The sequence below is a fragment of the Balaenoptera physalus genome (genome assembly GCF_965194825.1).
Source record: "Balaenoptera physalus genome assembly, chromosome: 11".
NCBI classification, from domain to species: domain Eukaryota; kingdom Metazoa; phylum Chordata; class Mammalia; order Artiodactyla; family Balaenopteridae; genus Balaenoptera; species Balaenoptera physalus.
This window is the reverse complement of record NC_138896.1, coordinates 73,941,494-73,959,115: the sequence shown is the minus strand read 5'-3', so window position 1 is coordinate 73,959,115 and position 17,622 is coordinate 73,941,494. Positions and strand designations below refer to the sequence as shown.

General features: G+C 45.5%; 1 protein-coding gene across 4 annotated transcripts in view; it reads right to left on the bottom strand.

Annotated features, from left to right (window-relative positions):
• The window catches only part of LOC309638472 (IQ domain-containing protein F2-like), a 144,134-nt gene extending 132,380 nt beyond the window's left edge, over positions 1-11,754 (bottom strand). For 3 of the 4 annotated variants that reach the window (XR_014251129.1, XR_014251130.1, XM_082414553.1), the window contains exon 1: positions 11,402-11,754. The gene's annotated coding sequence lies outside the window, so the exon portion shown is untranslated. The remainder of the gene's footprint in view (positions 1-11,401) is intronic. The other variant, XR_014251131.1, reaches the window with a different exon arrangement.
• Positions 11,755-17,622: the final 5,868 nt, after the last annotated feature.

Below are 17,622 nucleotides of genomic sequence, written 5' to 3'. Positions count from 1 at the left end.
CATGTCTTCTTGTCCCCTGATCCCTGTAATGCTGTGACAACCAGAGCTCAAAATCACATACTTTAGCAAATGTCCTCAAGACAAAAAGGAAACTTTAGAACTCCAGTTACTCTCTGAACTCCCATCTTGATTTGGTTTTGAGTTTCAGTATTCTTTTCCATCTTGCCATACTATCAATGCTTTTAAAATATAGTTTTTAAATTTTATTCAACATTTTAAATTGTTTTCAGCATGGAGACTGATCAGGATTCCTAGGCCACTAGATTGCTGGAAACCTAATAGCCTAATGTACATCATTTTTAAACCCAATTTGGCCAGATCCATAACTGTTTTTAATAGATATATCTTGGTCAATAGACCCTGCAGATAGAAACATCCCACAGCATCTACATTCTGTGCTATATTTCTCATGTCAATCAGAGCACATAAAACCTGATCCATTACGAGATGGCATGGCATGAAAAACCTCTGCCCAACAAGGAAGATCTGAATCAGTCAAAGTCTCATGAGCTAGAATTTGACAGTAAATAGGGAGCAAATCATTGAACATGTGCTGAGGCTTCACATGTCTTAGAGTCCATCAGATAGAGAACAGAACATGAACACTTGGAGAAAACAAAAGGTATGAAATAGAGAAGGCCCATAGAGAGAAGATGAGGACACTAGTTAGTTGACAGGAAGAGAAGGTAACAGAAGCAGAGAAACCCACAGGAACCCAAGAGGTCAGGTCCACAAAGTCCTGAGTTCTGGAGAAGCATCCCATCCAGTTCAGGTTTCTGGGATGCCGGTCTTTCTACAATTCCATTACTTTGATCCCCAGGACTTATCTACCCCCTCCTTGATCCCTGGAATGGTCTCTCATCATGCATGCTACTTTTTGTGACACTCCTTGAAGCTAATGGAAACAGTAAAAACCTCCTATGACTACTTCATCACTGCCATGATGTAATACCACTTTTATGTTGAGCACATAAAAGTCCAGGAGAACATGGTAAGCAAGGAAGTCCTTGCAGGACTTGTCCCTCCACCTGAACTAGCTGAATTACATATAATCTTGGTATGATTTCACTTCCTCTGGAAGGCAATGGAAGCACCATCCATAAGGTGATTAAACAAGCAAGTAGAAGTCTTAGGTCCTGCTACTATATCAAGGGGACTAATAACCCAAAGTCTTGGGATATATGCTATATGAACACTATATGTTTGACATGTCCCCTAGGTTGCTATCTTTTTATTCCCAGTTGTGAAGAAGAGTTAACATAGCAGCCCTGAGAATCTTATCCTTAGGAAGGCATGCTTGAAAAGTCAGCCATTCACTGGTGTCAAGGAGTTCAGATTTTGACAGTATTCCCACAATTCCCTAACTGATAAGGTCATTTACTTCATCTAAACTGTTTGTACAAGCAATGTAGTTTATGCTGAATACCCGCTTTTCTTATGGGGCTCTGGAATTTTGGTATATGCTATCCAGAGGGTGCCTATGTGTCTGAACCCCAATAAAACCCTAGGCTCCTAGATTCAAGTTATCCTCCCTGGCATACGTGTTGTCATAAGTCATTGTTGGAGGAATCAAGCACTTCCTGTGTTGACTCTAATAGGAGAGCACTCTTAGAAGCTTACATCTGGTTTCCTCTAGACTTCACCTACTTTGTCTTTTTCCTTTGCTGATTTTGCCTATATCATTTTACTGGAATAAATCTTAGCCACAGTTACATCTATATGTGGAATCCTATGAATCCTAGGGAACCACTAAACCTGGGGATGCTCCTGAGGACCACCAACATAGCAGTGTACAAAATCCAGAAAACAAAAAGTCATCAATTTATTGTACAAATATAAGGACACAGACTTAGAGGGTGCTGGTAGCCACAGAAGGAGGAAGGAACAGATGCAAGTTGTGAAACCCAGAGCAAGAGGAGACAGAAAAGGCCTGAGCCTAATAAGGCCTGAGACAGGATATGTGGCACCAATATCCCTGCTCTTCTAAGTAGCTGGTAACAGGGAAGGATTATAGATGGGCTACAAAAGAAGAGAATCCTGGTGTGGATGGGACTCAGAGACCCTATATTTCCATCCTGGGCTCTGCTCTATCTCTGATGGATGTGGAGTGGACAGCTGTCACAACCTGCTCCATGGCACTTGTTATAGAAGACACAGCTGTGTGGTAGGTATAAAACCCCCTATGTCACAGTTATGATTATGATCTTGTAACTCACCTCTCCCTTCCTACCAGTGCCAGGACTCTCAGCAACCACATGAGTGTTGGCTGTCATCCAGAGCCATGGCCAGATCCACTCTGGTGGTTTCCACAAGACTTGGGGTATCATGTGCCTTCATAAGTCCTGAGATAGGATAGGAAGCCACAAGGAATAAAACACCACATCTTCTACTCATCCATGTAATAAGAACAGAAAAGTGGACAATGTATTAGAATTGAAGACATCAAAGACACAATCCTATGGCAGCAGGAGTAGGTAAGCGTATTTATTAAAACAGAAGCAAAAGATACATGGGAGCTCCACAGGAATAAATAGAATCTTAACTATTTAAATATGAACCCTTGGTATCCCAGGGCAGAGAATCTGGTCTTTTTGTTGGATACAGAGTCTTCCATATCCAGAGCTTGACATTGTTCTCTTGCTCCCTCTTATATTCCCCTTTCCAGACTAGGGGGAGGGTAGTTTCTGGATGAGAGATGGAGAATGAATGGTGGGAAGAAGAATCAGCAAAGTGTGAACAAGGAGTGGGACGGGAGGACAAGACTAGGGATTAGAAGGAGCTGTATATGGAAAACCTGGACTAGAAATACATGGTTAGGGAATAAGAGTAAACGGGTGAGGATCAAGAAAAGAGAAGCTGGAGAAAAGATAAGAAAGGCCCAAAGTCTTCTGGGTGAAGAGGTGGCAGCATATAGGAAGCCACAAGCCTTGGGCTGGGACTGGCAGGGTTAGCCATAAAAGAGCAGGAGGGTCACTACATGGGTGGAATCTAGAGGGAAGGGATGTGACCTGAAATTATGAAGGCTGGCACAAGGAAATTCCTGAAACTCATATGGCATCCTCCAGATGTAACATGCAAAAAATAAAAAGAACAGGAAGCCCAAACTCAAAGAACAAGGTGATATGCCCTTAGGGGGAGAGAGGTTACCACTCAGGTGTCCTGGCTCCAAGTCAGTGTCCTGCTAACTTTCCTTAACTTTGAGCAAGGACTGATTGTTAAAAAGAAGAATCCAGGCTGTTCCAGAGAGAGACCCTGGGGCTGAGAAGGGTGGCAAGAAATTCTGTCTCTGCCTAGAAGAAAACACAAAAAGAGCAAGAGCATCCATGAAGGCAACAAGCCCACTGATGAAGTACACTGATGTGCTGGACACTGCTGCATATGGCGCTCAGGGAAATTCAAGTCAAAACCATGATGAGATAGCACCTCACATCTGTTGGAGTGGCTATTATCAAAAACACAAGATAATAAATTCTGGCAAAGATGTAAGAAAAGGGAACCCCTGTGCACTGCTGGTGGGAATGTAAATTGGTGCAGCCACTATGGAAAACACTATGAAGTTTCCTCAAAGAATTAAAAATAGAATTACCATTTGATCCAGAAATCCCACTTCTGGGTATATAATCTAAAGGAATTGAAGCCAGGGTCTCAAAGAGATATCTGCACTCCCATGTTCATTGCAGCATTATTCACAGTAACCGAGATATACACACAACCTAAATATCCATCAACAGATGAATGGATAAAGAAAATTATATATACACGTATGATATCACTTACATGTAGAATCTAAAAAGAAAGGATACAAATGAACTTATTTACAAAACGAAACAGACTCACAGACTTAGAGACAGAACTTGTGGTTACCAGGGGGGAAGGATGCAGGAAGGGATAGTTATGGAGTTGGGATCGACATGTACACACTGCTATATTAGATAACCAGAGACTTCCCTGGTGGTGCAGTGGTTAAGAATCCGCCTGCCACCCTGGTCCAGGAAGATCCCACATGCCGCGGAGCAACTGGGCCCGTGAGCCACAACTACTGAGCCTGCGCGTCTGGAGCCTGTGCTCTGCAACAAGAGAGGCCGCGACAGTGAGAGGCCCACGCACCGCGATGAAGAGTGGCCCCTGCTCGCCGCAACTAGAGGAAGCCCTCGCACAGAAACGAAGACCCAACACAACCAAAAATAATAATAATAATAAGTAAATAAATAAATAAAATTAAAAAAAAAAAAAAAAGAATCCACCTGCCAATGCAGGGGACACGAGTTCGATCCCTGGTCCGGGAAGATCCCACATGCTGCAGAGCAACTAAGCCCTTGCGCCACAACTACTGAGCCTGTTCTCTAGAGTCGGCAAGCCACAACTACTGAGCCTGCATGCTGCAACTACTAAAGCCCGCATGCCTAGAAGCCCGTGCTCTGCAACAAGAGAAGCCACCGCAATGAGAAGCCCGCACACCGCAACAAAGAGTAGCCCCCACTCTGCCGCAACTAGAGAAAGTCCGCATACAGCAACGAAGACCCAACACAGCCAATAAATAAAGAAAGAAAGAAAGAAAGAAAGAAACAATAAACTGGTTTTTAAAATAAATAAATAAATAAAATAAAATAGATAACCAACAAGGACCTACTGTACAGCACAGGGAACTCTGCTCAATGTTATGTGGCAGCCTGGATGGGAGGGGAGTCTAGGGGAGAATGGATACATGTATATGTATGGTTGAGTCCCTTTGCTGTGCACCTGAAACTATCACAACATTGTCAGTCAGCTATGCTCCAATATAAAATTTAAAAATTAAAAAAAAAAAGAAAATGATATATATAAAGAAAATGTGTGTACACACACACACATATATACATTGGAATATTATTCAGTCATGAAAAAGAGTGAAATCCTTCCACTTGCAACAACATGGATGGACCTGGAGGACATTACACCACATGAAATAAGCAAGACATAGAAGGACAAATACTGCATGATCCCACCTTTATGAGGAATCTAAACCAGTCGAACTCACAGAGAGTAGAATAATGATTACCAGGGCTGGGAGGAGAGAGAAATGGAGAAGTGTCTGAGTAAATTCTGGAGGTCAACTGTAAACATAGAGCCTATGTTAATTAAACAATACTGTATTGTATACTTAAAATTTGCTAATAAAGTATATCTTATGTTAAGAGCCCTTACCACAAAAGAAAAAATTATTTAACTTAATAAATAAATAAAGGGATGGAAGGAATCTTTTGGATCTGATGAATACCTTCATGGTCTTGATTCTGGTGATCTTATGGGAGTATACTTATCTCCAAACTCATCAAGTTGTATATGTTAAATATGTACAGCTTTTTGTATGTCAATCATGTCTCAATATAGTGGTTTTTTAAAGAATTATAAGAGAATACTAGGAACGACTGTACCCTAATGAAATGGATAACATAGATGAAATGGACAAATTCCTAGAAACACACAAATTATGAAACTTGACCCAAGAAGAAACAGGAAATCTGAATAGACCTATAACAAAGAGACTGAATCACTAATCAAAAACTTCCCAACCAAAAAAGTTTAGGATCAGGTGGCATTGTTATTGAATTCTAAATGAATATTTAAAGAAGAATTAATATCAATCCTTTTCAAACTCTTCCAGAAAATAGGAGAGAACACTTCTTAGTCATTCTATGAGGCCACCGTCATAGCAAAGCCAGAGAGGGACATTACAGGAAAAGAAAACTGCGTATCAATATCCCTTATGAATGTAGATGCAAAAATCCTCAACAAAATATTAATAAAGAAGATCCTACAGCATGTTAAAAGGATTGTACACCATGACCAAGTGGGGTTTTCCCCCGGGATTTAAGGTTCAACATACAAAACCATCCAAAGTAATACAACACATCAATCGAACAAAGGGGGGAAATTCACATGATCCTCTCAATTGATGCAGTGAAAGTTTTCGACAAAATCCAACATCCTTTCAGGATAAAAACACTCAGAAAACAAACACACAAACAAAATATGGAAGATCCTCAACATGACAAAGAGCATTTATGAATAAAACCCCAGCTAACATCAAACTCAAAGGTGAAAGACTGAGGGTTTCCTCCCCACCAAGATTAGGAACAGACAAGAATGCCCACTTCACTGTTTTTCAACACTGTATTGAAATTCTAACCAGCAACTAGGTAAGAAAAAAGAAATTAAATGCATCCAAATTGGAAAGGAAAGAGTAAAGTTATCTCTGTTCACAGATGACATGATCCTACATATAGAACATCCCAAATAGGGAATTCCCTGGTGGTCCAATGGTTAGAACTCCACGCTTCCACTGAAGGGGGCATGGGTTCAATCCCTGGTCAGGGAACTAAGATCTCGCATGTCATGTGGCGTGGCCAAAAAAAGGAACATCCCAAATAATTCTTTTAACTATTAGAGCTAATAAATGAATTCAGCAAAGTTGTAGATACCAAATCCATTCACAAAAACCAGCTGTGGGGGCTTCCCTGGTGGCGCAGTGGTTGAGAATCTGCCTGCCAATCCAGGGGACACGGGTTCGAGTCCTGGTCTGGGAAGATCCCACATGCCGCGGAGCAACTGGGCCCGTGAGCCACAATTACTGAGCCTGCGCGTCTGGAGCCTGTGCTCCGCAACAAGAGAGGCCGCGATGGTGAGAGGCCCACGCACCGCGATGAAGAGTGGCCCCCGCTTGCCACAACTGGAGAAAGCCCTCACACAGAAACGAAGACCCAACACAGCCATAAATAAATAAAAATTAAAAAAAAAAAAAAACTGTTTAAAAAAAAAAAACAAAAAAAACCCCAGCTGTGTTATTGTACATCAGCAATGAACAATCTGAAAAGGAAATTAAGAAAACAATTCCACAATTCACAATACTATCAAAAAGAATAATACATCTAGGAATAAATTTACTCAAGGAGGTGAAAGACTTGTACGTGGAAACTACAAAACATTGCTGAAAGAAATTACAGAAGACCCAAACAAATGGGAAAACATCTTGTGTTCATGGATTTGAGGACTTAATCATTTTTGTTAAGATGGTGATACAGTTGGCCCTCCCTATCCACAGTTTCCACATCCATGGATACAGAGGATATATCCATGGATACACTACATATCCACTATACTTTGCCATCTTATATAAGGGACTTGAGCATCTGTGGATTTTGGTATACAAGGGAGGTCCTGGAACCAATCACCCGCAGATACCAAGGGACAATTGTACTCCACAAAGTGATCTACACTTCCAATGCAATTCCTATCAAAATTCCAATAATCTTACTTACAGAAATGAAAAAGCAGATCTTCAAATTATTATGGAATTGCAATGAATCTTGAATAGCCAAAACAATCTTTAAAAAAATAAGAACAAATTTGGAAGGCTCACATTTTCTGGTTTCAAAATTTACTACAAAACTACAGTAATAAAAACAGTGTGGTACTACCATGCACAAAAATAAACTCAAAATGGCTTAAAGACTTAAACATAAGACATGACACCATAAAACTCCTAGAAGAGAGCATAGGCAAAACATTCTCTGACGTAAATCGTACCAACGTTTTCTTAGGTCAGTCTCCCAAGGCAATAGAAATAAAAACAAAAATAAACAAATGGGACCTAACCAAACTTACAAGCTTTTGCACAGCAAAGGAAACCATAAAAAAAAACCGAAAAGACAATCTATGGAATGGGAGAAAATACTTGCAAATGATGTGACAGACAAGGGCTTAATCTCCAAAATATACAAACAGCTCATACAACTCAACAACAACAAAAATAAACAACCCAATCAAAAAATGGGCAGAAGACCTTAATAGACATTTCTCCAAAGAAGACATACAGATGACCAGTAGGCACATGAAAAGATGCTCAACATCACTAATTATTAGAGAGATGCAAATCAAAACTACAATGAGGTACCACCTCACACTGGTCAGAATGGCCATCATTAAAAAGTTTACAGGACTTCCCTGGTGATGCAGTGGTTAAGAATCCACCTGCCAATGCAGGGGACACAGGTTCGAGCCCTGGTCCCGGAAGAGCCCACATGCCACAGAGAAATTAAGCCCGTGCACCACAACTACTGAGCCCATGTGCTACAACCACTGAGACCACGTGATGTAACTACTGAAGCCCATACGCCTAGAGCCTGTGCTCTGCAACAAGAGAAGCCACCACAGTGAGAAGCCCGTGCACCGCAACAAACAGTAGCCCCCGCTTGCTGCATCTAGCGAAAGCCCACGCACAGCAACGAAGACCCAACACAGCCAAAAATAAATAAATAAAGATCCTGCATGCTGCAACTAAGACCCGGTGCAGCCAAAATAAATAAATAAATAATAAAATAAATGTTAAAAAAAAAAAACTTTCGGGAGGGAGGGAGGCAAAACAAACAAACAAACAAACAAACAAAGTAAATCAAAACTTTAAGCTCAGGGGCTTCCCTGGTGGCACAGTGGTTGAGAATCTGCCTGCTAATGCAGGGGACACGGGTTCGAGCCCTGGTCTGGGAGGATCCCACATGCCTCAGAGCAACTGGGCCTGTGAGCCACAGCTACTGAGCCTGCACGTCTGGAGCCTGTGCTCCGCAACGGGAGAGGCCGCGATGGTGAGAGGCCCGCACACCACGATGAAGAGCGGCCCCCGCTTGCCGCAACTAGAGAAAGCCCTGGCACAGAAACGAAGACCCAACATAGCAATCAATCAATCAATCAATCAATCAATAAATCTTTAAAAAAAAAAAACAAAAAACTTTAAGCTCAGGAATGAAAAAGCTGACATAAAAGGACTGGTGGTGTCTTGTGCATGCATTAGATATGGAATGAATATTAAGTAACTAAGTAAATTAATGTTACAGAACAGAATTTAAACATGATTAAATTGATGAAATTGGACAGTGTAAAACTATTAATCAATGCTCTAATTACCATTTTAATGCAGTGTAAAAATACTAATTAATTAATGAGAAACGTTCTCAATTTCTCAACAAGGAATTAATCAATCAATATCGTCTACAATGAAAATATGGTTAATAAAAAAAAGCATAATGCTGCAAGACCACCAGTGTGAGTTTTACATTTTGTGAATCAAACTTACGAGACACAAGAGGCTGTCCCAGCACCAAAGTTATTTTGCTTGGAGAAAGGATCCAGAACAGGGAGCCCAGTGTCCCAGGGCCTGTGAGACCCAGACACAGTCTGTCAAGCCACCATCCCTAAGGAATGGGAACTGACATGAGTGCAGACCACATCACCACAGAGAAGCTGCAGCGCCTGGGCTCCCTCCCCTGAAATACCTCGCTAGCCCCCTAGCACCTGTGGGTGTCTGCCTCGCACCCATCCATGCATTGGCAGTGCATCAATGACGCGTTAGTCAGCAACCCCCAGACCAGGTGCAGTGTGCTTCAGGAAGAGCTAGCATCAGCTCACCCTCCTCTTGTTCATGTTGTAAGAAGGTTGACCACAGGTCAAACTCTCCTCCCATTCCCTGAGACTAAACGAATGTTTACCTCTAAATGTCACTGTCTCTTTTTAAACGTACAGGGATCTTTCAGGGGGAAAAAATATCTTTAGTGGTGAAGAAATGTATGTGAAGTTCTAAGTTTCTTCAGTTTCACTTCATATTCATTTTCTTCAATTAGAATCAAGTAAAATTAAATCTTAACTAAAAACAATAAACATATGGCATGATCCCATTTTTATGAGAGTATTTCTATCTCCCATTCTTTCTGTAAAAACGCATAGAAATATGTCTAGGATGCTATACCAGAAATGTCAATGATGGTTATATTTGAATGATGAAACTTGAGGTTATTTATTTATTTCTTTTTGGCTGCATTGTCTCTTCGTTGCTGCGCACGGGCTTTCTCTAGTTGTGGTGAGCGAGGCCTATTCTTCATTGTGGTGCGCGGTCTTCTCACTGCAGTGGCTTCTCTTGTTGCAGAGCACAGGCTCTAGGCATGGGGGCTTCAGTAGTTGTGGCACGCGGGATCAGTAGTTGTGGTGCATGGCACGGGCTTAGTTGCTCCGGGGCATGTGGGATCTTCCAGGACCAGGGATAGAACCGGTGTCCCCTGCATTGTCAGGCAGATTCTTAACCACTGCGCCACCAGGGAAGTCCAAGAGGTAATTTATTTTCTTTTTGTACTTTTCTGCTTAAACTGTTCATGGGGAGCATGTACTGTTTTCACAGAAAGAATAAAGCGATTTTTCTTAAAAACAAACAAACCCGGATATCTTGGCAAGAGTCCTCAGGTATAAAACTTCTCTGTTTTACTCTCTTCCTCTTCCCCCCTCCCCCACCCCAAGTCTCCTCCATTTCCCTCCTCCCTCCCTTTTCACTTCCCTTTAACCCCCCCACCTCTCTCCTTCCCTTGCTTTCCCCAGTTCTAGCCCCTCTTCCCCAGACTGCGAAAACTGCATCTTTCGTGCTGATGCCCCGCTGGCCCACAGGGGTGGCAATGGTAGGCTCCTTCCCTTTTTCTGCAGGAGGCTGGGGTGGGCACATTTTTTCAGACCCTCAGCGACCCCTCAACCTCTCAGGACCCCCCACACCAGGAGAGGAGGTGAGAGCAGCCACAGTGGGTCGGGAGGAACGGAGAGAGAGCGCTCTGGCTGAATAGAGCTCTGGGGCAAGGCTCTCCACAGGATTCCACCCTGTGGACGAGCTTGAATCTTCTTCCCGTCTCTGTGTCATCCCCTCAGCTCCATTTTTTGCCCCCAATACCTTTGCTTAATACATCCCAACTTCTTGGGTTGCGATATTCTCTCAGGGGTCTGCCTCTGTAGAGGGCTCACTATCCCCTGCGCCGCGCCAGGAGGATCAGTGAGCATAGTGGCCGGAACCACCTGCGCCCAAGCCCAGGGACCCCCTGTTGAGAGGGAGCTCCAGGACCACCCAGACAGGCTGAGGGCTACCTGCAGTTTACCACAAGAAATCTCCCTCCAGACGACGACTGGGTCGTGGACCGGACTAGAGAGACGATAGGTCTGCCCACCCACCTCAAGGAAACTTCCACGCAACGTTTTAGGCGCACAGTTAAAAGGATAACACCGCCCCCACCTCCACCCCCGGCTTCCCTTACAGATTTACTGGTGCATCTATGCCTCACTATCCTTGTCTCCTCTCTTCGTCCCTACCTCACTCTTACTTTCGCGCCTTACTGCGCTGGAAATGGGGGGAAAGAACTCTGCCAGACATTTTCCAACCTCGCCGCTCCCGCTTGGAACTTCTCATTGCGCAGGGCACGTCAGGAAAAGTTTCCAGCCCTTCTCAGAGGCAGCTACAGACCGCAACTACAGGAGCTTTGCCCTCAGGGGTTTGCCTTATCCACCACTTAATTATCAGTCATCAGCTACAACCGTGTGGAAATATAAAATGTAGCCTTACTTAAACAGATTGTAAGAGACTTCGTGCTGTGGTCTTGCCGCGGTCCCTTCGCGAGTTCCCTCGTGCCACAAGCGGTCTGCGTGTTGGGAGGGGGGGAACCGTCCCGCGCCCCTCAGTCAGGGCCCACGGTGGTGGGACCGCGCCCAGGCCGCCATCATTAGTTGCGCACCACCTCAGTGAGCTGCCTCTTAGCGGGGGTCCGCCCCCGCCCCCGCCTCGCCTTAAAGGCAAGGGAGCTCGGGCGGGGCTGCGTTGCCCTTGGGGCCACGCCCCCGGCGTACGTGCCCCAGAGGTAACCTGCGTCTGCTGGTGCCATTGGCTCACCAGGGTTGCGGGATTGGGAGGCTCCGGAACTCTCCGTCTGCTTAAGTGCAGACAGGGTGCCTCCGCCTGGCGCCGCGGTATCCCCTTCCTGCCCGGCCCGCCGCCCGCCGCCCGCCGCCTGCCGGTGCGAGCCCGCGGCGGGGAGGGGAGGGCAGCCTGGCGATGGGGGCGCCGCCCACAATAAGGAAGGGAAAAGAGAAGCTTTTTCACAAACCACCTCCCTTAATAGCCAATGCCTGTTTTCAGAAACTTATCACGCTTTTTGAGAAAGGGTGGTTCCCCGACCAAATACGTCCTAGAACTATGAGGATGTCCGTTCCAGGGGAGCAAACCCTGGAACACAGGAATTAATCATTGGCCATAGAAGCTACAGAGAAGCCTTCAGGAAGGTTGCTCATCCAGGGTGCCATGGACGCCAGGTTAGGACACGGCCTCAGGACGCTGGGGCCAGCAGGACCGCCATATGGGGGAGGAGATAACCCCTATTTTGGCTAGGGTCCAGGGGACTAGGTGAACGGGGACCTCTGGAACCAATCCTGTCTTAGGGAGACCCCACAGGACCTCCTAACGCTAGTGCTCCTCTCTGTTACAGGAGCACTCTCTCCCTGAAGGAACAATGGGAAACATCTCCTCCATCCCCAAGGCCTAACCCCTTGGGATCATTCTGAGTCAATGGAACAAGTTTTCTCTAGATTTCTTTTATTATTATTACAAATATTGAAGATGATATCGGTATCAGACAACATCAATTGCTTAAATGCAAACGTTATTTTTTTTTTGAAATTAACATTACTTTCTTTTTTAAAATTAATTAGTTAATTAATTAATTAGGCTGCCTCCGGTCTTAGTTGCAGCAGGCGGAATCCTTGCTGCAGCATGCATAATCTCTCCCAGCGCGCACGGGCTTCTCTCCAGCTGCAGCACACTGGCTCCAGAGCTCGTGGGCTCTCTAGTCGGAGCACATGGGCTCAGTAGTTGCAGCACTCGGGCCTAGTTGCCCAACCAGGGATCAAACCCACATCCCCCACATTGGAAGGCGGATTTTCAACCACTGGACCACCAGGGAAGTCCCTCTATATTCTTTAAAACGAAGAAATCTCGTTTTCTTTTGTAAAACAGCCTGACACCAATATAAACTTGAGGACCATCAGGCCTGGTCAGAGATTGGAATCCTCAACTATAATACCATCCTACAGTTAGACACTTTTGCAGAAGGCAGGGAAGATGGACAGAAGTTCCTTATGTTCAGGCTTTTATGACCCTAAGAGAAAACCCGGAGCTATGCAAGTCCTATGTAAGGGAACCTTGCTGGCTGGGACCCCTTCAGGCTACACAAAAGCCCTCTCTATTGGCATTCCTGGAGGAACCCAAGCCCCCAGGCAGAAGACCCTAGCCCCGGGGCTTCCCTGGTGGCCCAGTGGTTGAGAATCTGCCTGCCAATGCAGGGGACACGGGTTCGAGCCCTGGTCTGGGAGGATCCCACATGCCGTGGAGCAACTAGGCCTGTGAGCCACAACTACTGAGCCTGCGCGTCTGGAGCCTGTGTTCTGCAACAAGAGAGGCCGCGATAGTGAGAGGCCCACGCACCGCGATGAAGAGTGGCCCCCGCTTGCCACAACTAGAGAAAGCCCTCGCACAGAAACGAAGACCCAACACAGCCAAAAATAAATTAATTAATTAAAAAAAAAAAAAGAAGACCCTAGCCCCAACACTCACCATCGTCAGCCCCTCCCCCGACCTAAAAACCTCTTTACCCTTCTGTACCAAAAGCACAGCCAGAGCTTCTTTGCCCCCTTCAGGAAGTAGTAGGTGGGCCTCAGGAAATTACCAGAGTCAACCTTCCTTTTTCTTTGTCTGACCTCAACCAGTGCCGCACTCCTTTGGGTGGATTCTGGGAGGACTCTAGCCGGTTCACCCAAGAATTCCAGGGACTGACTCTCTCCCCTGACTTTACCTGGAAGGACCTAAATATTGTTCTTTCCCACTGCTGCACCACTGAGAAAAAGACCTGTATTTGGGCACAGCATCAAACATATGCTGATGGATTACACGTTGCCCAACCTCATCAATACCCTGTGGGCATGACAGCAGTGCCCCTAATGGATCCCAATTGGGACTATCAGCCAGGCCAGCTTGGTATCACTAGAGGGGGCCACATGAGCCTTTGCCTCATTGAAGGGATGCATAATTAAATCTGTTAACTATAAGGTTAAAGAGATCACCCAAGGCCAAGATGGAAATCCAGCCCTATTTCAGGCCCAATTGGCAGTTGCCCTCAGAAAGTATACGAATGTAGACCCAAACACTTTTGAGGGACACATTGTGTTTGCAACCCACTTCACTAGGCAATCAGCCCCTGACATCTGTCGGAAGCTTCAAAGCTTGCCATGGGGCCCCAAACCCCTCTCAACCTTCTTGTTGATACAGGGTTTTCAGTGTCTTTAATAGAGGAAGAAAAGAAGGAACAGCATGACTTAAGAAATGGCAAGCCAGGGAATTCCCTGGTGGCACAGTGGTTAAGAATCCATCTGCCAATGCAGGGAACGCGGGTTCGAGTTCTGGTCTGGGAAGATCCCACATGCCACGGAGCAACTAAGCCCGTGTGCCACAACTACTGAGCCCACGTGCCGCAAATACTGAAGCCTGCAAGCCTAGAGCCCATGCTCCGCAACAAAGAGAAGCCATCGCAATGAGAAGTCCGCGCACCACAACGAAGAGTAGCCCCCACTCGCCACAACTAGAGAAAGCCCATGTGCAGCAACAAAGACCCAACGCAGCCATAAATAAATAAAAGTAACAATTAAAAAAAAAATCCATCTTTAAAAAAAAAAAAGAAATGGCAAGCCAGGCTTTTGGCAGTTGTCATGACAAGATCTAATCCACCTCCTGGTCACCCCAAAAGTACTCTCAGAAGACCCCTGCCAGGAAAGGGAGCCTGTTTTACCTGTGGGAGCTCCAAACACTGGAGCAAGGAATGGCCAGGAAACAGGTCCCAACCTCTACCCAGACGCCATGCCCAATCTGTAAGAAGATGGGCCACTGGAGAAGGAAATGCCCCCAGCTCTGAAGGGAGTGAGGAAATTCCCCCATGCCAGTCATGGCAGTGGTTGATTGATGGGATCTGGGACCTCCCAAGGCTTCCTAGAAGACAGTCATCACATGGGAGGAACCGCGGGTGACCACTGATGTGGCAGGTAAGCTTGTCCAGTTTCTAGTGAACACGGGAGCCGCGTATTCTGTCCTGACTTCTCACACTGGGCCCCTTGCCCTTGAAACCTGCTCTATTGTTGGGGTAGAAGGAATGCCTAAGCTAAAACATTTCACCACCCCTCTCACTTGCACCCAGGGAAAGACCCGTATAACTCACAAGTTTCTTTTCATGCCTAAATAACCCAGTCCATTTACTGGGAAGGGATTTTCTCTCAGCCTTGGGGGCAACTCTTACTCTCCCTGAAAACCAAAAGCAAGGCCTACTTTTGGCTGGATTATGCATTATGGACAGTCCAGCCCCAAATATTCCCCCCAAATTAAAAACAAACAAAAAAACCTATAGATCCACAGGTCTCGAATCAGGGAATCCCAGGGAAAACAAAGTTTGTCACTCCTTTAAAAAATCACCTTAAAGGAGGCTAATGGCTTCCCTTCCAGGTGTCAATACTCTCCCTTTCCAGTAAACTCCCTGCATCTCTGCTCTTTTGCTTCTCATGAAGTCATGTCTCCTTTAACCACACCCATCCTAATGGTCCTCCTTTTTTTTTTAAAAAAACATCCCCTCACATCTTTCTAGCAACTTCCAACCATGAGGTCTGACAGACCCAGCGTCACTTTTTTTTTTTAATATTTATTTATTTGGTTTCACCGGGTCTTAGTTGTGGCAGGTGGGCTCCTCAGTTGTGGCATGTGAACTCTTAGTTGCGGCATGCATGTGGGATCTAGTTCCCTGATCAGGATCAAACCCGGGCCCCCTGCATTGGGAGCCCAGAGTCTTATCCACTGCACCACCAGGGAAGTCCCTTGTTATTCACATAGTCACAGCTCCAGCTTACAAACATCCGCTATCCGACACCATGAATGCCATTGCTAAAGTTACTAACTCTTCTGACTGTTGGATCTGCCCCCACAGCTGTACCTCCCCAGAGGACCTACATCTTTTAGGACTCCCTACCTCCTTGAGGGACTTGATGGGGCTAACAGCAAGATATTTTGGGTTCTCATTTATCACCCAGTGCAGTAAGGAAGGAAGGACTGGGGCAGGAACCAATTGGAGGCCAAACTCTCTGGAACAGACACCCTCCTCCAAATCAGAGGGAAGGGTATTTCAGCTTTTAGACAAAGTTAGCCTCTGTTTTACTGGTATTAGCATCTGGAGACAAGAATTACGATGGCTTAATGAAACATACTACAATCACACTCTAATGTTTAGTAATCACAGTTAGGTGACAGACACCAACCAGACTGCCAATATCTAATATGTGGGGAGCGTCACTATCTGGCGGAAGAACCTAGTGACTGGAATAAATAAATCTAAAACTCACAATAAAAGCATAATAACAGTTAACAATACACAAGAGAAGGCCAGCAGAGGGATTGGACAATATTCCGGACTAATGTTTAATATAATGAATACACTCAGATATACTCCAGTTTCTCCCTGTTAGCTGCTATATCGAAACCTGAGGTGCCAAGGGAAAAGATCCCACAGCTTCAGAAAACTCCAGCTTCAAATGATGATACGTCAGCGATTTCAAACCATCCCACTTGAAGATGAGGACTATCAACATCCACTGGATAAGCATGCTGCCTCCTACTCCCCACTCTCCATATCCGCCACTGTAAACAACCCCCAAACCCCTATCTCTGACAGATAGCAAGGAGACCTGGACCCATAGGTAGGGACAACACCCATGCTCAGCTTGAAGCAGTTACAGGAGATGGACCATCAACCCTTTGCCCCTTGAAAGACTTTAAGGGTCCAGAGTCCTTGAAGGGGGAATGTTAGAGCAGGTAGATAGCTAGATGTGAACAGAGAAAGGCAGACACAGGCCAAATGGCAGGAAACCATACATCTTGTAAACAGTGGGGGTCCTTGGGCAGACAAAGAAAAGCAGGAACTTCCGGACTGACAGGAAACCACACATTTGGGGTGATAAGTGTCCTGAAGCCAGGCAAAGAAAGGTGGGAAAAGGCGTGACTCTCTGGAGTCTGAAGGTAACATTTTGCTCATTATGCTCTCATTACAATAAAATTAGCCTTGCAGATAAGAAGTTCCCATCATGCACCGACACCATGACACTTCTGATCAAGACTAAAGGACAAAAATCCCTCCTCCCCTCGGGAATGTGGAGCTGGGATGAAAACCAGGGAATCCTCCCCAATGAATATTCCGTTCCTTCATTTCTATACCCCACATAACTGGCTTGCCAAAGAAGCTCAGCCCAGCTACTCACTTGAGCCTGCTTGCTCTCAGAGCGTTCTGTTGCTTAAGTAAATCCTGGCTTTGCTTTCTTGACCTCCCTGTCTCGTCTTCGAATTCTTTCTGCCATGAGACAAGAACCTACTCTCCAGTAACATCCGGAAAGGGCAGGGACCTCTGAGCCCCCATCCCTTTCAGGGCTTTGTGGACATGAATGTGGCATTGGAGAAAAGAGCAGGGACATAAACCCAGAACACTCAGGATTGGGAGGAGAACTGGGGGCTTGGTCTTAGTAATGTGTGATAAGGACTGAGAGCTAAGGAGTGAAGGACAAGAGATTCTCCACCTTCAACACTGTCGGGGAGTGGGGATGGCGAGGGAGGGGGGAAAGGGATGTGGTCCACAGACTTGAGGACTGACCTTTAGGAAGTCTTCACCCACCTCCTGCCCTCCTCCCCAGCTCTCAGGCCTCTGGGCCCTCTCC